The following is a 23,201-nucleotide window of genomic DNA, read 5'->3' as shown; positions in this document are numbered from 1 at the left end:
ACGAAGGAAAATAAAATATAAAATAGCGGAATTGACAATGTTGGTACCAACTTAACTTTTACGTTTTTCAGCAGAAGACTACCCTGAGAAACTTAGTGCGGTTATTACTATTTACTATTACAACAAGCATCATTTTGCTAATAAACAACACCAACAACAATAACTACTGCTATTACTACTATTACTACTAATGCTTAGTAATAGTAGTAATATTACTATAGTAGGCAGTTCCGGAGTTTCCTTCGTTCGCGGTGGTATTGGTAGTGGTGGTGGTGGTGGTGGGTGTAGCGGTGGTGGTGGTGGTGGTGGTGGTGGTGGCGGTGGTGGCGGCGGTGGTGGCGGTGGGGTCGAAGCTGGTATTTCTGGTGGTGTTGGAGGCCGCAGTGTCGGTTGTTACGTGTGGAGCCAGTGGTTATAGCTGCTGTCGAACTCAGTGATACTCACATTTCTTCGTTCGCTTGCCATTCATCCATTAATACCAGTAAACTACTGAGGGATCACTACACTCAACTATACTTTCCCTTTCTGCACTTCTATTGGAACATGTGTCTATGTTAGGAAGCCGATAACATTGTTAATTTTGTTGCTGTTAATATTGTTATCATTATTATTATTATTATTATTATTATTATTATTATTATTATTATTAATATTATTATTATTATTATTGGTGTATATACGTAAAAAAACAAAACAAGGACTTCTGGATCACTATTTTATTTACCATACAAGGTAAGTCAATTTCACTTATTAAATTTTACTAATTCTACTTTAACTTTATAACACATAAATAATCCTGTATTATACATGTATATGTGTATATGTATGCATATGTGTTCTATTGGTATTTATCAGTATGCATGTGTGTGTGTTCGTGTGCATGTGTGAGTGTGTTTATGGAACAGGGACAACTGAAGAAGGGAAACATTCTTTATGTTGCATGTCTCGTTTCTCTGTTTGTCTTTTTCGTTGTTCAAAAAAAGTTCGTTTTCTGTCGTCATCTTTATGTTTTCGTTTGTCTGTGATGTCCTGTACCCATATATGCTTGTATGTATACATATAGATGAAGGTATGTACATATATGTATGGATATATGCATATATTTATATATTATTTACGTTATTATATATATATATATATATATATATATATATATATATATATATATATATGAAGACTGGGTGTCCAGAAGAGGTGGCAACTAAACTGTGGTTGCATATTAATATGGTATTATTAAATAACTTTAATGATAGTAAGTTTTATTTATTAGTTTTATCAATCTTATATGTTTATATTTCAGATTACAATTAATGTTGTAATTTTAATAATTTTTTCTTTTTGTCTAATGACAAAGTGGAAGACACCTTACTCATATACACACCCATATGTATTTATATGATGAATCTATAGATAGATAGATAGATAGATAGATAGATAGATAGATAGATAGATAGATAGATAGATAGATACAGATGTGTGTGTGTGTGTGTGTGTGTGTGTGTGTGTGTGTGTGTGTGTGTGTGTGTGTGTGTGTGCAGTGTCCTCTTAAGTTATAGACACGCTGGGCAGTACTTATGTGTGTTGTGTGTGTTGTGTGTGTGTGTGTGTGTGTGTGTGTGTGTGTGTGTGTGTGTGTGTGTGTGTGTGTGTGTGTGTGTGTGTGTGTGTGTGTGTGTGTGTGTAAACTTTTCTATTACTCCCATGAAAAACTGGCCGGTTTCAAACAAAACAAAATATTTCTTTAGAATTTGAAAAATTCATATGCATTCTAAATACATATGTGTGTATGTATGTATGTATGTATGTATTTGTGTATGTTTATATGTATGTATGCATGTATGTATGTTTGCATGTATATATTTGCCAATCAGTCTCTTTCCTATATGTGTGTAAGTGTATGCATTTATCTAAGTATACATATAAGTATATGTGTATGTATGTGTGAGTGTGTGTGTGTCTATGTGTGTGTATGAATATATTTATGTATTTGTATATAGTGACAAGCTTGCATGTATATGCATAATCTCCGTATACACATGGATATAATTATATAAGTAATCGATTAATCACTATATTTACTCCATTTCTCAGTATGGATGTATATAAGCGGGTAACACATCTCTATTAGTGTTTGAATGTACCCACGCGCGCGCGCACTCACAATAAAAGAAACATGACTTCGTGTGCATGTCCGTCACAGCATTTTTCATCTACGAATGTGTATCTGTCTATCTTTCTACCCATCTATCTATCTATCTATCTATCTATCTATCTATCTCTCTGTCTATCTGTCTGTCTGTCTGTCAATCTATCTATTTATCTATCTATCTAGTTATATGTCTGTCTTTCAATCTAAATATTTATCCAGCTATTTATCTATCTACCCATGTCGGTCATTCTGTATACACACACACACATATTAAGATTAGATAGATAGATAGATAGATACATACATACATACATAGACAGATAGATAGATAGATAGACTAACAGACATGTAGACAGACATACACACTGACAGACAAGATAGATAGATAATGCACGTGCTTGTGTTGTGTGGGTGTTTGTCTATGTGTGATATGAGTGTGTGTGTGTATGGTGGGGGGGGGTGAGTGTGTGAGTGTGTATATGTGTGCATGTGTGATATGAGTGTGTGTGTGTGTGTGTGTGTGTGTAGCTTTGAGTGTGTGTGTGAGTGTATGTGTGTGTGAGTGGGTGTGTTTGTGTGTTTGTGTATGTTTGCATGAGTGTATGTATAATGTATGTGTGTGTGTGTGTGTGTGTGTGCATGTGTAAGTGTGTTTGTATGAGTGTGTGTGATGTGACAGTGTGGATGATGTGAGTGTATGTGTGTGTGTGTGTGTGTGTGTGTGTGTGTGTGTGTGTGTGTGTGTGTGTGTAGTTTTAACGCCTGCTTTGTTAACAGTACAAACGTTTATATTTAGTGTTACTTGATGAAACAACTCTACATAAATGTTGAATATGAATTCATTACAAATCAATAAGTCGCAGCGGAGGGTATGTTTTTCTACATATTTGGGTGTCTGCTTTGAATGATTTATGCCTAGGCTTGTGTTTGTATTTGTGTACGTGTATGTGTTTGTGTGCGTGTGTCTGTGTTTGTGCATATGTGCGTGTGTGTGAGCATGGGCCCGGGAACAGGGGGTGCAGGTGGTGCAAGTGCACCCCCTAGAATTTTTGCGGAGTGCAGAACAAAATTTGCAGCCCTACTTATTTTTCTCAGGTTTACAAAACAGTGAATAAAAAAGTGATGTGTAAAAAGTAGCTTGAAGTTAGGTTCCTTCTCAAAGAACAAATCACAAAAATAAATAACAGAATAAAAAACAAGACCTTGTTTGTATAAAATTTTGGACCTGGGTTTGCACCCCCTAAGCAAATTTTGTTCCTGAGCCAGTGTGTGTGAGTGTGAGTGTGAGTGTGAGTGTGTGTGTGTGTGTGTGTGTGTGTGTGTGTGTGTGTGTGTGTGTGTGTGTGTGTGTGTGTGTGCTTATGCTTACGTCGCTCTTGTTTATTAGGTCCTGTAAATAAACAACCCAGGTTTCACCAACCGTATTTAACGAAAGCTCAATGATTAAGAATAAAAGTACTACCCTGACATAAGCGCTAGTGTCCATATGATCTGACGACACCCATGCTGGCAGTGCCCCAGCATGGCCACTGTCCAATGAATAGATCCAGTACTATAAGAATATATATGCACGTGTGTTCTTGTATATTACATTATATTTTGCGGAGATGTACTTGCATAGCAAGTGACCTGATCTGAGATCGTGTGCTGGAACGAAAACAATTGCAGCGCGGAAGGTGTTTATAAGCCATTTAAAATAACACACAAAAACCGTTAGATTCACTTCAACATTTAAATTTAATTTGTCAAAATATTTTCGTCGCTTTGAGACCGCGACCTGTTCACTAACAAAATTCTGTGCAACACAGAATTTTGTCAGTGAACAGGTCGCGGTCTCAAAGCGACGAAAATATGGTTAAATTATATTTTATTATTGTTTTACTTCTCAGACCGTTTGGTCTTGTTTGTTCTGGTAGATTCTGTGAGAGCGGACAACAACTTGCTGTCAGAAGTCCCACAGGGTCTCACTCCGCATATAATAAGCTTTGATACTTGATTTTTAATTAATGTAAGAGACATTCAACACCCAAGTGCCAATCCCCAAATCCTAGCTATCCCCAGCGTCCACCTCATCTGATGCTCCTGTGACATATAAATGAAATCATTAATATTGATTTCGAATTTTGGCACAAGGTCAACAGTCTTGGTGTTGAGTGTTGTCGGTTGTATCGATCCTAGTATTCAACTGGTACTTATTTTATCGACCCCGAAAAAAAAAATGAAAGGTAACATCGACCTCGGCAGAATTTGAACTCAGAGGGTGACGATGGACGAAATACCGCTAAGCGTTTCGGAGAGTATTCTGGCCGGCAACTACTATAGATTACTTTCAGAGACCGCTGGCCAAGCAATGCTACCGAGGAGAACTACAGGTTCGAGATAAACTCCACAGACATGGCAGTACCGCCAGGTGGGACTGTTATTGGTGCGAGCAGAGCGACGGTACCACGCTGCATGCACCCATACAGTATGCTATTATTGTTGACTTGAGCGAACTATGTCGAACACCTGTCGTCACATCCTACTGTCGTCTGACTCCATCGTCAAGATTTCTGTACAACCCACCTTCAGCAAGGCAGGACGGGCGGTGTTCCGCTCTCTAGTTGCTACGGTAAAAGGGGATGTGTGGTGGGGGAGGTTGAAATGATTGAGGGTAGACACCTTCCTCTGCGGTCAAGACTTCATCAACTTTTTAAAGATCTACTTGGAAAGAAAAGTGTGGACGGAGAAAGAAGTGTCCTCTCCCAGGTGAATGTGGCTAAAATAGTTGGTGTGAATGGACTTACTCTAAGTATGCGCCTGTAGATTAGTGAACAACAGATCGGCGAGGGCTCATGCCCTTGCTGTTCAAGGCGATCCTAGATCGGTGGACTTCCTTGATTGGTCCTAGTTGAAGGATCTGTATCAGGACTGTATCATAGCTGTGTTCACTTATTTTGTTTGCTGTGTAAACATTTATCTCATTTTCCTTGCAGAATAGTTAGCACGCCAAACAAAATCCTTAGTTCAAACGCCACGGGGGCGGGGAGTCGACATCGCCTTTTTCTCCTTACGGGGTCGATAAAATAAGTACCAGTTGAAGCATTGGAATCGATATAATCGACTTAGCCCCCTCCCAGAAATTGCTGGTCTTGTGCCAAAATTTGAAACCATTGTTGTTGTTGTTGTTGTTGTTGTTGTTGTTGCAGTTGTCATTGTTACTGTTGTCAGATAGACAGACAGACAAACAGGTAGACAGGTGTAGATATATGTTCATTTTGTGCTACGAAAGTAATTAAAGAACGTCATAGGAAAAACTAATTGGAAAGAAATTGTGAGAAAGACATCATAAGTAAAAGTCGGCGGAATATTGGAATAGCTATCCTCCGAAGTCCTACACCTAGATTTTTGTCCTTCATTTCTTTAACATTTTTTTTTTCTCTTCCTGCATTTCATACAACGGGAATTGCGATTCTGAGTCCTATCCCCGACCAAATTTCCATTTTTTACATATGTACCCCGCTCATACACCCGTATCTTTTCATCTCTCTGAGATACAGGTTTTCAAGGAGCGACATTCTAAAAATCCATCAAAATGTCGTAAGGAAAATATCACAAGAGCCACGGAGAAAAAAAAGGAAAGAAACAGGAAAAAAATGTTACAAAGCGGTTACAAGAAATCTTCAAAGTATTATTAATTTAGCTGGTTCCTTGCTTTATTTAAAAGCTTTGTATAAAAATAAGCGATATAAATATTCGTTGGTTGCTTGGTTGGAGCGCTTCCAAAGTTCCCCCACATATGACTGCTGACCCCCTAGGTGTTAAATAAAACATTATTCCTTTCAAACGTAACTGTAATATCTACTATAATAATACTTTTGTGCTTTTCTCCGTCACAACACTTGAATGAGAAAGGAAAGGGTGATATATGAATTAAAAAGGAAGGAGCGACGGCAAACTGTGTGAGTGTATGTGTGTGTACGTAAGTGGAAGGTATGTGTGTGTGTGTGTGTGTGTGTGTGTGTGTGTGTGCGTGTGTGTGTGTGTGTGTGTGTGTGTGTGTGTGTGTGTGTGTGTGTGTGTGTGCAATGAAAGTGGGATGGTGAACATTCAACGCTGAAAAGAAAAATCAAACAGCGTTTCAACTCTGTGTGAGTATATGTGTGTGTATATTTGTGTGTATACAAGAGAAGTATGTGAGCGTTTGTATGTGTGAACCAGCGTTCTTCCAGTAACAAGCGATGATCGATATCACATCTTAAAAGACAACCACTAGATAACATTGACAAGGGTATTAATTTGTTTTACCATCCATATTTATACATAAATACTACAATGAGCCGTCAAGGGGGTCAGCTAGTGATTATATAAACTGCGTCGTAGTTATGTTACAATTCATGCACAGTTAGTTTCATAATGCTGGGACACCTTTTACTTGTTATTTACGATATGTTTGTTTTAATCCCTAGTTATTACGTCTAAAAGGGATTCTATCATGGTAAGACGCGCTGTACAATCAGTTTGTGACTTCAAATATTCTTTAGTTATCTTTCATCGTTTAATTTCCGACTTGGTACTGCGGCTACGGTGGGGTACCACCTTGAAGGGTTCAAACCAGGGGTACATTTTTTATCTATGGTCCCCTTTGATTATTACTTTATTCTGGTGGACCCGCAAAGCCATTCGATGTTTAGAAACCAGTTTTATAGAAACCTCTTTCAAAATTCCTGCTTTGTTTTTCGCACATTAACTTCTGTATGTTGAACTATGTAAAATGTCACAAATGGTAGACGGAAACTGAAAAAGGTCCGTCGTATATATATATATATATATATATATATATATATGTATGTGTCTGTGTTTGTATCCCTACATCGCTTGACAACCAATGCTGGTGTGTTTACGTCCCCGTGACTTAGCGATTCGGCTTTAAGGGAATGATAGAATAAGTACTAGGCTTACAAAGAATAAGTCCTGGGGTCGATTTGCTTGACTAAAGGCGGTGCTCCAGCATGGCAGCAGTCAAATGACTGAAACAGATAAAGGAGAAAATAAAATAAAAATATAAATTAAATGTAAGCTGAGAGATTCTCTTAGCCCGTTTGTCTTCGGACGGTTGATTTCTGTAATTATTATCAGTGCATTTTGGCGATCTAAATAAGAGTTTTGATTGTTATTTCCAGCAGGTAGACATACTTAGTATGTCCTTTGATTAATTTTAATCCTTCAGCTATTTAATGTTTCTTGGGGGCGGTGTCTGCAATCGCTTATATTATTGATTCTGTTATTATCATTTTTAAATTGTTACACTAGATAATAATAGAGTCAATCATATCTACATAAATTATTTTCTCGTGAATTATTTGCACCGTATTGAAATATATATATATATATATATATATATATATATATATATATATATATATATATATATATATATATATATATATATATATGTATATATATATATATATCGCGAATAAGCATACAAATTTTATGAAAACAAGCACAAGAGTACTGGTAATCTTGTTTGTTGCTCTTATAATTTTTTTTTATTTTGATTTTTGTTATCTTTGAGGCGGTTGAGTGTTTTTTTTCTTCTTTTAGTTACTTTATTTGTATGTGATAGTGTGATATGTTTCCGCTGACAGACAGCTATTACTGGGATAAACATTATCCCAAGGCTGCTGATCCGAAGTATATGTATGTGTGTGTGTACGTGCGCGCACACGCATCTGTGTTTCTACATATATGTATGCGCATATGTATATGTATGTGTATATATATATATATCTATATATATATATAGCAAGTATTTGTATGTCTTTGAGTGTGTACAGGAGAAATAAGGAAGGACAGACAGACAGGCACACAGATAGTTGCTCCACTATACGGCATGTTTAACACATTTCTACATTGGAAAGATATCAAAAGTTGATTTATATATGTGTGTGTGTGTGTGCGCGTATATATATATATATATATATATATATAGATAGATAGATAGATAGATAGATAGATAGATAGATAGATAGATAGATAGATAGATAGACACACACACTGTGTGGTTGTGTGTGTGTGTGTGTGTGTGTGTGTGTGTGTGTGTGTGTGTGTGTGTGTGTGTGTGTGTGTGTGTGTGTGTGTGTGTACGTGCACGTGCGCACGCGCGTGTGACGAGTTTCTTTGTAAAGTTCCTCAGAACTGACTGCCTGAATTACTGACACTTGTTGGTAAGGCGAGGGAAGTTGATAGAATAGCTACAATTTTCTCTGTGGCAGTGGGAAGTTAATAAACTATCAGATCTGTGTGCTTGTAAGAACTGATTGTTGGCTCTGTGTGGTTGTTGCAGATGGCGTCGTCGGCGGCGGCATTTGTTGTGGTGCTAGTGGTGGTGGTGGTGATGGTTAGGATGGTCGTGGAAGTAGTTGTGGCGGTGGTGTGTCGGCGGCGTTTAGTTATCCTCAGAAATCTGTGATCCAAATAGTTCCTATTTGTGACCATCTTGTCTACGTTTGTGTGTGTGTGTGTGTATATATATATATATATATATATATATATATATATATATATATATGCTGGTGTGTTTACGTCCCCGTAACTTAGCGGTTCGGCAAAAACAGACCGATAGAATAAGTACTAGGCTTCCAAAGAATAAGTCCTGGGGTCGATTTGCTCGACTTAAGGCGGTGCTCCAGCATGGCCGTAGTCAAATGACTGAAACAAGTAAAAGATTAAAGAGTAAAGAGTAATATAAATATATATACTCTTGTTTATTGATTTGCCTTTAGGTTTTAACTGCTAACGTGCCACTTACTTTATAATGTATTTAATATATCATTATTATTATTATTATTATTATTATTATTATTATTATTATTATTATTATTATTATTATTATGATTATTATTGTTATATAAAGAAATAATTAAGATTCAGTTGAATTAGGTACTATGTTGAGGCGCCAAGTCAGTCCGGTATTATTCGAACAGCTCGAAGTAAGGTAAATAAAAACGCAAATAAGTAACAAGAATGTTCAGGTATTAGAGCATTACCGCCGTTTTAGGCGACTCCATTTAATCGATCAATATGATGTCCAGGTATTAGTGCTTTACGGCCGTTTCAGGCAACTCCGTTTAATCGCTCAATGCAAGCATTGAGTGATTAAATGTTCCTGTAGCATAGCAGTTCGGAAAAAAAAACAAAAAAAAAAACGATAGAATATGAACTAGGCATGAAAACAATGTACTGGAGTCAATTCATTCGACTTCAAGGCAGTGCCCCAGCATGGCCACAGTCTAATAACTGAAACAAATAAAAGATTAAAAAGTATATAAATATATTATCACATATTATCAATAATAATATCCTTATATATACACACACACACACAACACACACAGATATTCTTCGAAACGCATTTGTTAGAATAGGGGTAGCTGATGAAGGAAAATGTTCTCTATGTGGCCTGTGTGTGTTCTGTACTCTGGTTATTATTATTTTTTTTGTCTACGTTTTGTTTGCAATGTCCTGTACCCAGATATGCACCGATATATACAGGTAGACGTAGGTATGCACATACCTGTACGTATATATGCATATACTCATTTATTATTTGTTATATAAATATATATATATATATATATATATATATATATATATATAGAGAGAGAGAGAGAGAGAGAGAGAGAGAGAGAGAGAGAGAGAGAGAGAGAGAGAGAGAGAGAGAGAGTTGGGCGTAAGTCTGTTAATCTGTTGATCGTTAATTAATGAAGTTAACAGTTTCGTTAACGATTTTAACTTTTAAGTGAACTTTGAAAATCGTTATCGGACTAATTAACTTTCGTTGCATTTAGCTTCCGTTAACTCAAGTCCGCTAATCCTAAAATTTCATAAAAACCGGTAAACGTTTAAAAGTTTCTATTGTTTTCTGATTGTCTTAGCGTATTTAATATTGTACACGTCATTTTTTTCAAGCCCGATATAACGCTACTTAGTATTATAAATAACTTGTAGGAATTCATTTGGCCCTGCCTGAATTTGAAACCAAATCCACCCACTTGTTGCTTGCAAAGACAGCGGGAAATTTCTTTGTCCTGTCAAGAGGGAACAGTGATTGATGTGTTTTCACTTGATCCGTGACCTTGCTGAGGGAGATGTCAACAGGGAAAATATTGACTTCCATAAAGTGGAAAAATTAATGGAAGGTAAAGAGTTGGTAAATATTTCGGCGTGAAGTATCCAAAAAGTATCTTTTTTTTTGGGGGGGGGGGGGAAGTTATGAGGCAACAAAATCGGTGGATTAATAAACTGCAGTTATGCCTTTCTTCAATAAAAGTTTACGTTAACGGATTAACGATCAACGAAGTTAACTTTTTGGTTAACAGATTAACGATTAATGAAGTTAACTTTTTGATGTACGGTGCTCACCTCTGTATATATATATATATATCGTTTTTTCAGGCTGTGGAGAAATGGCTCTCCTTACTTTCTACAAGGCCTTAACTCTGCCACCTACATTGAGGTCCTGGAAATAATTGTTAAGGATAGATAGTGTATGCAATAGAAGGCCATATGTGTTTTAGTAAGATTCTGCACTATCACACACAGCTCTAGTAACACAGAGATGGATGGCTGAAAATTTTCATGATTACATAGCTCCTAACATTTGGCTTCCTTATTCTCCAGATCTCAATCCATTGGATTTTTAAAGTGGTGAAGCGTTGTTGAGAGAGAGGTCAATGGACACGCCCATATCACCAAAGTTTCTTTGAAAGCTGCCATAGTCAGAGTAATGTTCAAAATGAACTAGGACCACTTGATTCGAGTATGCAGATGATTTAGATTTCATATAGAAGCAGTTGTTGAAGCTGAAGGTAGCTTTATTGAATAACACTATAGAAAAGAATGTTTATTTTTATCCTCATAACATTTTTTGATAAATAAAGTTATTATCTGTTATACATCTTTTTTTTTTATAGACATAAATCTGTTTTCAAATATGTTACACACCCTCTGTGTGTGTGTATATATATATATATATATATATATATATATATATATATATATATATATATATAATGCCCACCCCCATCGCTCAAGCTCGACATTATGATGAAAGTACTGTTGTTTCCTCTGTTTCCGTCTCTAGATTACGATCCCGTCCACGCCACACACCTCCGTTCCCAGGTCTACCGTCCCCCCCCTTTTTTTAATGTCGCCCTTTTACTATTATGCGTTCCCTATTCTATAATTTAATGTTTCCTATAATTTTAACTATTTTCTCAGTCACTCATCCATGAAGACAGTGACATGCATGTATATATACATACACACACACGCACACACACACACACACACACACACACACACACACACACGCACATACACACACATAATATATATATACACACACATATGCACCTACATATACATGTATATAATATACACACACACACACGTATATGTGTATTTATGTATATATGTATGTTATCTATGATCGCTAGCTTGACAAAACATTTTTTTGGTTCGCTCCATTGCTTTTCAGGAACTAACGATTATGGATTAAATATTTTATTAACTCTCAGATTTCGCTCCAACATGGCGATACTAATAACAAATCATTGGAACCCAATATGCTTATGCTTTAGAGCAGTAGTTCTCGACACTTTATTTGATTATTATTTTGTTCTGGTGGACTCCCATATCCATTCGATGCTTATACATTGGTTTTGTAGGTTCTTCTTTCAAAATCCCTACTTGCTTTTTTTTTTTTTTTTACACTTTCACTTGTATTGTTTGAATTGTGTATAATATTAGGGAAAGAAACCATGCTGTTTTTTTTTTCTCTTAATTACTGCATAGGCGCAGGAGTGACTGTGTGGTAAGAAGCTTGCTTATCAACCATATGGTTCCGGGTTCAGTCTCCTTGGGGTAAATGTCTCCTACTGTAGCCTCGGGTCGACCAAAGCCTTGTGAGTGGATTTGGTAGACGGAAACTGAAAGCTCGTCGTATATATATATATATATATATATATATATATATAAATGAATACAAAAAATGGGACAAGAACGCAAAACATCCAGATAGCTAGATGATACAAAAAAACGGGCAACAAGACATCCAGACAGATCATACAAAAGAGGGACAAGAAAAAACACGGACGGGTCATTCGAAGTTTTCATTCTTCAGTCGAGTTGCAGATTATCTTTGCAATTTCGGCTGGTTATACTCGAGATTGCTCCAATCAGGCCAGCCCTAAGGAAAAACTAAGCTATGAGCATTAAATTCCTTGGAAGAAAGCAGCGAATGTATACGAAAACAGGGACGAAAAAAAAACGGAGAAATGTTACACAAATGCAAATGCCAATAACAGGACATAACAACAGGTGTCTTTTGACTAAAGACGAATTATGACGACTGTTTCAACGAGGTCGTGTATTGTCCTTACCTTCGAAACGTGGAGAAGATGAAACAGGGACAACTGATGAAGGTATATATTCAATTTAAAAAAGGTAAAATCGGACAGAACTTAAGGGATGTATGTTTGTATATATATATATATATATATATATATATATATAACGTGAGAGAGTTAGGGGTTGGGGGTTCAACCCACTAAGGGATAGTATCTATCCAGTATACTGTTGGGAGGGTACCCAATTGTTGCTACACTAGTGCTATACTAAGTGCAATCAATGGGAGCGGGTAAAAGTGGAGGTTTTACCCCAAATTTGTATAACAATTAGAAAATGGAGGATAATATGCTGAACCCAACTACTTGCAGACGGTGTATCCCGTTGAATTCATTAATTTAATTCATAGCAAAAGTGACAAAAAAAGAAAGAAAAAGAAAGAAAGAACCAAAGCACAGGTGTCTATGGCAGACTATGTTATTTTGCCAACCTGGTTTGCATATAGAAGTACAAAGTACATAAGGAATTAGAGGATGAACAGAAGTTTAATCTTACAGCTGCTTCGGCCTAGTTTTAGCAAGCCCCATTCTATCCGAATATTCCTTTCCGGAGTGATTATCGGATGACATTTTGAAATGGGGTTACATGCCCGAACCGCTAGGCCTCTTCAGAGATTCACAAAGGGTTTCATACAAATGTAGAGCAAGAGGTAAAAACAGAGGTGTGGTAGAGACCAGAAGAAAAACAACAGCAAAAATAAGATAGAAATAAAAATAAAAAATAAAATTAAAATCAAAATCAAAAATTTTTATTTTTATTTTGATTTTGATTTTAATTCTATTTTTTATTTTTATTTCTATCTTATCTTTGCTGTTGTTTTTCTTCTGGTCTCTACCACACCTCTGTTTTTACCTCTTGCTCTACATTTGTATGAAACCCTTTGTGAATCTCTGAAGAGACCTAGCGGTTCGGGCATGTAACCCCATTTCAAAATGTCATCCGATAATCACTCCGGAAAGGAATATTCGGATAGAATGGGGCTTGCTAAACTTGGCCGAAACAGCTGTAAGATTAAACTTCTGTTCATCCTCTAATTCCTTATGTACTTTATACTTCTATATGCAAACCAGGTTGGCAAAATAACATAGTCTGCCATAGACACCTGTGCTTTGGTTCTTTCTTTCTTTTTCTTTCTTTTTTTGTCACTTTTGCTATGAATTAAATTAATGAATTCAACGGGATACACCGTCTGCAAGTAGTTGGGTTCAGCATATTATCCTCCATTTTCTAATTGTTTTATATATATATATATATATATATATATATATATATATATATATATATATATATATATATATATATATATATATATGTTTGTGTGTATATATACATATATATATATATATATGTATATATATATATATATATATATATATATATATATATGTTTGTATATATATATGTATATATATATATATGTGTGTGTGTGTGTGTACGTGTGTGCATGTGTGTGTATGTGTGTGTGCGTGTGCGTTTGTCTGTCCACTCGAGCAACTGTATATACAATACACACATGCTCATGCAAACAAACTCACACTCGCACGCTCACAAGCACACATACATAGACACACCACACACACACACACACACACACATACACACATACACCATAAAAACGCACTCTTTTGCACTAATTCCCCTCACACACACAAAAAGTGCAACGAAAGGAGAGCTAATTTGAATCCCAGTATTTCCTTCGCCGTTTCCTGTTAACATAAAAATTGAAATGTTTTCAGATTTAATACATTTGACCGAATATTCTGAAAAGAAAAACAAAAACAATCCACTGGAATTATACATACTAAGCGAAATAATCAGAATATATCATTATGTAGGCATATATCTATATCTATCTATCTATCTATCTATCTATCTATCTATCTATCTATCTATCTATCTATTTATATCCATACGTACACACTCACACACGCACACACATATATACATACTTACATACTTGCATACATCTATGCATATACATGTTCATACATACATATACACACACAAATATAGATTTTTTGCATATATATAAATACATATATACATACACACACACACACACAAACACATCCCCACATATATATGTACATACATACATACATACATACATACATACATACATACATACATACTTACATATTGAATATACATACATGTCGAGCCATATATTACTGGTTATAAAATATAACTGGTCAGAATGTTGCCGACTACTTCGCGCCGACTAATGCACTTAGCAATATTGACAACTCTTGAGACATGCTGGCCGGAAGCTCATAGCCTTTTTAAAGCTGGAAATATATATATATATATATATATATATATATATATATATATATATATATATATATATATATATATATATATATATATATATATATATATATATATATATATGATAATGGTTGGGGCGGTGTTAGTAAAAAAGAACTGGAACAAAATGTAGCTATAAGCTATAACTTTTCTGGTGTGTAGACTTGTTTCCTATGGATCGATGTTTGCTACGGTTGAAGAGTGTCACTTTTGTGTGAGTACATGTTTGTTGTTCCCTAAGAAGATCACGTAGCCGAAACGTATTTCCATTCATGAGTGGGGCATCCAAATATTTCGCTTTTTTAGTTCAAAAAAGCACCTGGATCATGTGACGTTTTTAGAATGATCTGCCAAATAAAAGCTTACAACAAGTTCTTGCTTTCAGATATGGTCCAGGCTAGTCCAACAATTTCCAGATGACTTTCTAAGGTGTTCCATCCTCTTTTAATTCTCACGTGTAACTGGCTAACGTTGCAACGTTGTACCTTTCCCAGTCTCTAAAAGAGTATCTGTGATTATTGAGCCTGACCTTAAAGTGAGCCTATGTTGATTCAACATATTTCTATGTTTATGTGTGTTTGTGTGCATGTGTGTGTATGTGTGCTTGTGTGTGTCCATGTGTGTGTGCGTGTGTGTGTGTGCATATGTGTGTGTTATGTGTGTGTATAGCGTGTGTTTTTGTTGTTGGAAGTCACCACTCCTGCTTGTGCCTGTGTGTTGCATTGACCATTGACCATTCACCGGGGACTCACTTTAAACTGTACATCATGACAGTGCTTGGAGCGTTGAGGTATCAGTGCACAACTGAAAAGGATCCTGACATTATGCTTATTAAATATGATCCTGTAGCTATGGTCCTGTGTCAAATGATTAAATACTAATCTAATAAAGGCCTTTCCCACGCAGATTTTCACGCCCAGTGAGAAAGGTGGGGCACGCCAAGGCACATTACGATGGTGTTTTCCCTGTGTGTGTGTATGTATATATATATACTTGGAAATGGATGCGTGGGGTTCAATCAAATAATAATATAAATAATATATATATACATGCATACGTGTGTGGAGTAGATGGACAGCCGACAACTGACGAAAGGTCGTTCTTTATGTTAATTGTCCTGTTTTCCATTTGTTTCTCCCATTGTTTGCGAATATATACACAAATTACATGTGAAATATGAGGATATTGTAATAAAGATATTAAGTTTATGTAACTTGTTTTTGAGTTGGTTTTATGTAGCGTCGTACAATCGTTAGTTACAACAAGTGAATTATGCACTGTACGTCTTATGTTCGGCATCGGTTGTTCCTTATTATATTAGTTAATGATGGATCTCTGTCGGTTTTAACGATGCATATGCTTATGCAGTTGTTTGATCATGTGTATGCGACCGATATTTCACAGACATGCCTGTATTAATGTAAGTAATACTCCATGTAGAATCAGCATGAAAAACAATCCAACAGTCTTCCTTCCACACAGCTTCCGCCAACCGAATTTAATTCATACAGGATGGGTTGATGGCGGGAGGGTTTGATGGTCGTAAAACGATGCCGAAGATACAACGCTGTGAGATCGAATCCGAGTGCTCGTCATTGCGAAGCAAATTTCTTTTTTAACAATTTGGTCGTACTGCATCCAGTGCATACACACACACACACACACACACACACACACACACACACACACACACACACACACACACACATACACACATACACACACACATACATACACACTGGTAGTTAGTGCAGTGTCTAAATAACCACGTACCCAGAATGTTTATTTCAGTAATCGGATCACTGGCCAAACAACCCGTCGGCATGGGTATCCACCCAGCACCGCCACCAGCTGCCAAAGTACCATAGCAACAGCAAACATGGAACTGAGCTTGAGATTCATCACATTTAAAACCAAGAGAAGTCCTTGAATTATATAAGCACGTAGGTCTGTGTATGTGTGTGTATAGATTAATGTGTGTATATATTTGTGTGTTTGTGTATATGAGAGAGAAAGAGGAGAGAGAGTGTGTGTGCGCGCGTGCGTGTATGCATGTTGATATATCTGTAAGCGTACGTAAATGTGTGTATATATATATATATATATATATATATATATATATATATATAACATACGCACAGACACAGTACGTAGTTTCATATAACACACATTACACATACTGAGGTACATATAACATATATATATATATATATATATATATATATATATATATATTTATATATATATATATATATATATATATATATATTAATAGTTATCGCCAAGCCAACATGGCAGTCCCAAAATTAGGACGAAAGCTGCCGTGAATTAGCTCCAAGAAGCCATCGCCTCTAGCTAGCTATGTGACACACGAAACCTGTGTCCTTTATAACCTTCGAACAGGGGAGGTCAGCAGCTTCCCCTTGCTGGTTTGGCATCTGCAGACTAGACTAGTTTCAGGGTGTTGCCCCTTGTCAATGCAGAGCAGCCAAGCTCCAGCCAGGCGGCGCTACTGACTGTCTGTTCGAAGGTTATTTATCTAATTTCAGTGGAATCTATCCACTGGTTTTCAGAAATAGAGTTATTAATATTTCTAAGTCTCTCTAAAGGAGACTACGGCAGCGGTACTGGAAATTAATAGTTATCGCCAAGCCAACATGGCAGTCCCAAAATTAGGACGAAAGCTGCCGTGACACAGGTTTCGTGTGTCACATAGCTAGCTAGAGACGATGGCTTCTTTTATTTGTTTCAGTCATTTGACCGCGGCCATACTGGAGCACCGTCTGTAGTCGAACAAATCGACCCCAGAACTTATTCTTTGTAAGCCATCGGTTGTCAAGCGATACATATGCATGCATACATACATACATACATACATACATACATACATACATACATAGCAATGGTATGATGGTATGTAATACAATGGTTACGGTGATGGTATGATGGTAAGTGACGGTAATGGTATGATGGTTTGCCATGGTAATAGTATGTGTTGAGAGAATAATGGCACATGATGGTGATGATATGATGGCAGGCGGCGGTGGTGTGAATGTGAATGATGGTATGATGGCATGTAATAATAATAGTCTGGTGGTATATGACGGGGATAGTATACATACATACACCGCATACATACATACAAACACGTGTGTGTATATGTGCGTGTGCTTATGTATGCGTAAGTGCGTACGTGCAGCCTAAGACACAGAAAAAAAAAGCAATGAAAGGAAAAATTCAATGTAATCAAAATTGATGGAAAATTGGTTGCAAAAAATGCATATTAAAAACATAAAACGTCAAGAATAACTAGGAATAAATTAACGTGATCTAAATTTCTGTGGAACGGAATTCGTTCGGAGGAATTAAATAGTTGAACTTATTTCAAGACTACTGACTTCTGTGACCATTCTCTCTTATTCAATCGATAAACATGGAACGGTCTGTACTCTGCAACAGAGACCCAAATATTGATCACTTTTCGACTGAGGTTGGGGATTGTGGAAGGGGAAAGAATTGATCTTGTGGGTAGGCTAAAATATGTGTGTGTGTACGTGCGTGTGTGTGTGTGTGTGTGTGTGTGTGTGTGTGTGTGTGTGTGTATAATATGTATATATAATACTTATATCTAAACAAATAGTTATATACATATCTATACATACGCACACTCACATATATATATATATATATGTGTGTGTGTGTGTGTGTGTGTATGTGTGTGTGTATATATATATATATATATATATATATATATATATATATATGTATATATATATATATATACATGTATATATATATATATATATATATATATATATATATATATATATATATATATATATATATATATATCGCTATATAAGTATATATATATATATATATATATATATATATATATATATATATATATATATATATCTGCACACGTATGTGTGTGTGTGTGTGTATGTATATTATACTGTTGTTGTTTTATAGTTGTGATTCCATTGACTTCGACCCGCCCACTTTTATTTTTGGCAAATAGTTGTCGTGTCTTGTCCTTTCATAGAATGCTCGTTCATTAGGTGTCTTTTTGTTTGTTTTTTGGCTTTTTGTCTTTTTGTTTTTTATTGTGTTTCGTCTCTCGTACTTAACTACATGAATATTTCTAATGTGTGTGTGTTGGTGTAGTGTCTAATAGTTCCCACTGACTTCTGCGTATGTGGGAAGCCCTGCTTAATACTGCGTGTATGTGTAATATACGTGTGTGTCATGGTTCCAAATGGTGACACAAAGTTTACAGTTTTAGAGGGGAGGGTAAATCGATTACATCGACCTCAGTACTTGACTGCCACTTATTTTAGGGACCCAGAGAGGATGGAAAGCAAAGTCCGCTCTAGCGAAATTTGAACTCAGACAGAAGAAATACCACTTAGCATTTTGCCTGGCGCGCCAATGCTATCAGCTCGTCACCCTCTATGAGCGTGTATGTATATATATATATATATATAGATAGATAGATAGATAGATAGATAGATAGATAGATAGATAGATAGATAGATAGATAGATACATGCATACATACATACATACATACATACATACATACATACATACATGTGCGCATCTGTGAGTATGTATGAGAGAATGTGAATGTGCTTTATATATCTTCCCAAACCTGATAGACTTGTAGGAAACATGACATATACATGTGTGCGCGTGTGTGTGTGTGTGTGTGTGTGTGTGTGTGTGTGTGTGTGTGTGTGTGTGTGTGTGTGTGCATGCGTTTGTGTCTGTGTGTATCTGTGTGTATGTATGTACATGCATACACACACACACACACACATATATATATATATATATATATATATATATATATATATATATATATATATATATATATTATGCATAAACGAGATATTCGCACATATATATAACTACACACATACAATTACTACTACTACTACTACTACTACTACTACTACTACTTATATTTTACTATTGAAGTGATTATTTCCCAGTCATCCTCACAACGACTACAATCGCTTTCAGCATTACCATCAAACCCTCATAGCACGTGCCAAATTACTATCATACCACCACCCTCCAATGCCACGTAACGTCATAACATCAACGCATCAGACTGTCATACCATCAGATCAACATACCACCGCCTCATATACCATCATCATATCATCGCCATCACATATCTTCGTACTTTTGCCATGATACTTCCTCACATACCATCATACCACCATCATACCATCCTAATCACATACCCTCGTACCACTGCTATCATATGTCATTATACCATGATACCATCACCGTCACCATTCCACCATGACTCTTCATTGCATACCATCAAAACTATCCCCATCACACCATCATATTATCTCCGTCATATACCATCATACCATTATTATTATATGCCATCATACTATCATATACATTCACACCACTGCCACCTGCCATCATATCACCACCATCATATGCCATTATTCCATCAACACATAATATTACCATTGAATTCCGTCATACCATTCCCGTCACCTACCATCATACCATCACTGTAACCATTGTATTACATACCATCATACCATTGCTATCATATGCCATCATACCATGATAACATCACCGTCAACATACCATCATACCTCATCATTACGTACCATCAAATCATCAGACTGCTACACCATCCCCATCATATACCATCTTACCATTATTATTACATACTATCATCTCATACTAGTAGTGCTATCAGAACTATTAGTGTCACCTCTGTCTGGGTTAGTAACTATAGCAACTACCATTGTGCACGACTACTCCCTACTACCACCAACGAAACAACAATATACCATTAATATTTTCGCCGTCACCATTACCACTTTGTCCTCAGCCACCACCATGACAATATAATCAACACGTAGTCTCTATGTGCTCTCTCATTCCGATAGAAATAGTTGTCAAATGGTACTTGGATTATACTCAACCGTTTTAAATATACAATGCCCGAAAGAAAAAAAAGCCATGGTCATCGGTCTATGCAATCTGAGGTGACCTGAGGTTAAATAACAACAATCAATCATAGAGTCTCTATCTAGTCGCTCGATCTGCTCGAAATAATAGCAAACTCTTCTTGAATTTCAACACACGTACACGGAGACATACACCTCTGTCATACAATACCATCACTAAATACGAAGATTAAAATGGAGAAATATTTCCATTATATTGTTATTTGCTTGATTCTTATCTTGTATTCTTCAATTGTAATTCTGTTGTCTGCAATGTTTTTGTTTTTGCTTTTTCATTATCGAAAATGTCTTTCTCTTACAGACATAGTGCTTTGGTGGGAAGCCAAATGCTTTCTATTGGATATACGCCATTTTGCTATCTTATTATTTAAAAACCCTGCTGTGCTTAAATAACTAACTAACTCTATTTTCCTCGGCTAAAGTGAAGGAGACTCTAAGTATTAAATTCATCTACGAGAAATAGCTGTAAAATTTCTTCTAAACCATACTCTTAAAGATTTAAAACTGATGGACAGTTAGATATTGCATGGCACAAATGTACAATAACACAAGATGTTCATGGCTTAACGTATTGAGGTAAAAGTTTCTATGCTCAAGAATGACTTGGGGTTAGATACAACTATACGTATCAATTGGCGGGCATTGTAGGCAGAACGTAAATTGCAGAAAGATGTGTGTTGCGACATTCGCTCCGCTGCTTGGCGTTCTGAGTTCACATCAAGTCATGATCGACTTTGCCTTTCATCCTTTCGTAGCCGATGCGGTGAAATAAAAGACCAATTAAGTCCTAAAGTCAATGGTATTGAATGGTACTGGCTATCCACTTCCCCTCAGAACTGTTGGCCTTGAATCAAAATTAGAAACCATTATTATTGCTATTATTTATAAATCAGCTACAAGCGTGTATGTATGCATATACACACGCATGCACGCGCGCGCGCGTATGCACAGATATGGATTCAACATGTGCAACCGTTAGTCCAGACACGTTTTTCTCTCCTTTTTTTACCCTTTGCCATCTGTTTTCATTCCTCATTCCTTTCTGCAAAGGAGCATAGGCTCGAAACATCAAAGACTCTTTCATTTCTCTTGAGCGTCATACAAAATACTGTATGCGTTAGCAATCAAATGGTGAGAACAAAGTACGGTGGGGGGGGGGGGGGGGCAACAAAAACGTGTAAGACTCAGAATACAAATTCAAAACAGAATTGAAATGAAGAGAAATCTCCCTTCATCAGCTGTTGATCAAGGGATAATGCCGATTTCTGTACAATTGGACAGTATCACTGCCTCTAGTGTATAATGCTGAAAACTTTGAGCAAGAAAATAATCTTATGTTCTGTTCTGTTCTGCTTCGGACAAAACAGCGTGAAAAAAAGAAAATTGAGTTTAGTGTAACAAAGTATATATATATATATATATATCCCACAATATAGATTTTTCTTCTCCGAAACCATGCCATGCTGGAAATAAACAGAAATCTCCCCTCATCAACTGTCGATCAGGGGATAATGTCGATTTCTGTACAATTGGACAGTACCACTGTCTCTAGTGTATAATGATGAAAACTTTGAGCAAGTAAAGAATCTTATGTTCTGTTCTGTTCTGCTTCAGACAAAACAGCGTGACAAAAGGAAAATTCAGTTTAATGTAACAAAGTATATATATATATATATATATATATATATATATATATATATATATATATATATATATATATATATCCCACAATATAGATTTTTCTTCTCCGAAACCATGCCATGCAGGAATTCTCTCTTTCACCCCATCGTTTATATTTTATCCGCAGTTGTCCACTTGCAGAGTTTTTCTAAAACAAATTCAACCAAGCTGATCTCAACGGCACCAGAAATAATGCACAGGCCACAACCACTTTTTTCTGAACAAGACTGATTTATATATTCACATTAATTCAGTCTTCAAATGGATTACATACATACATACATACATATATATATATATATATATATATATATATATATATACATACATATACGTATATACATACTTACATATACATGTATATGAGTGTCGCACACACACACACACATACACACACACATACAAACAGACTCACATGATTGCTCGTTATATAGGCTTGTGCAGTTTGCTACATTAAACATACCCGGAATACAGGACTAAATCCTTAACGTGAAATGAAAACAATATTTATTATCAATAGCAACTGTTTACTTCGAAGTTTCGCGATACTTAGCGGCCAAAGTAAACAATGATTATTGATATGTATACATGTGTGTG

General features: G+C 36.1%; 1 protein-coding gene across 4 annotated transcripts in view; it reads left to right on the top strand.

Annotated features, from left to right (window-relative positions):
- The first annotated feature begins 317 nt into the window (after positions 1 to 317).
- Positions 318 to 23,201, top strand: part of LOC106870463 (uncharacterized) — a 361,104-nt gene continuing 338,220 nt past the window's right edge. For 3 of the 4 annotated variants that reach the window (XM_089354987.1, XM_089354985.1, XM_089354986.1), the window contains exon 1: positions 320 to 732. The gene's annotated coding sequence lies outside the window, so the exon portion shown is untranslated. Of the gene's footprint in view, positions 733 to 23,201 lie in introns of all 4 variants that reach the window. The other variant, XM_089354983.1, reaches the window with a different exon arrangement.

This window comes from Octopus bimaculoides, chromosome 7 (genome assembly GCF_046866305.1).
Source record: "Octopus bimaculoides isolate indiv1 chromosome 7, ASM4686630v1, whole genome shotgun sequence".
Classification (NCBI taxonomy): Eukaryota; Metazoa; Mollusca; class Cephalopoda; order Octopoda; family Octopodidae; genus Octopus; species Octopus bimaculoides.
The sequence above is the reverse complement of the archived record's forward strand: the minus strand, read 5'-3'. Positions and strand labels throughout refer to the sequence as shown.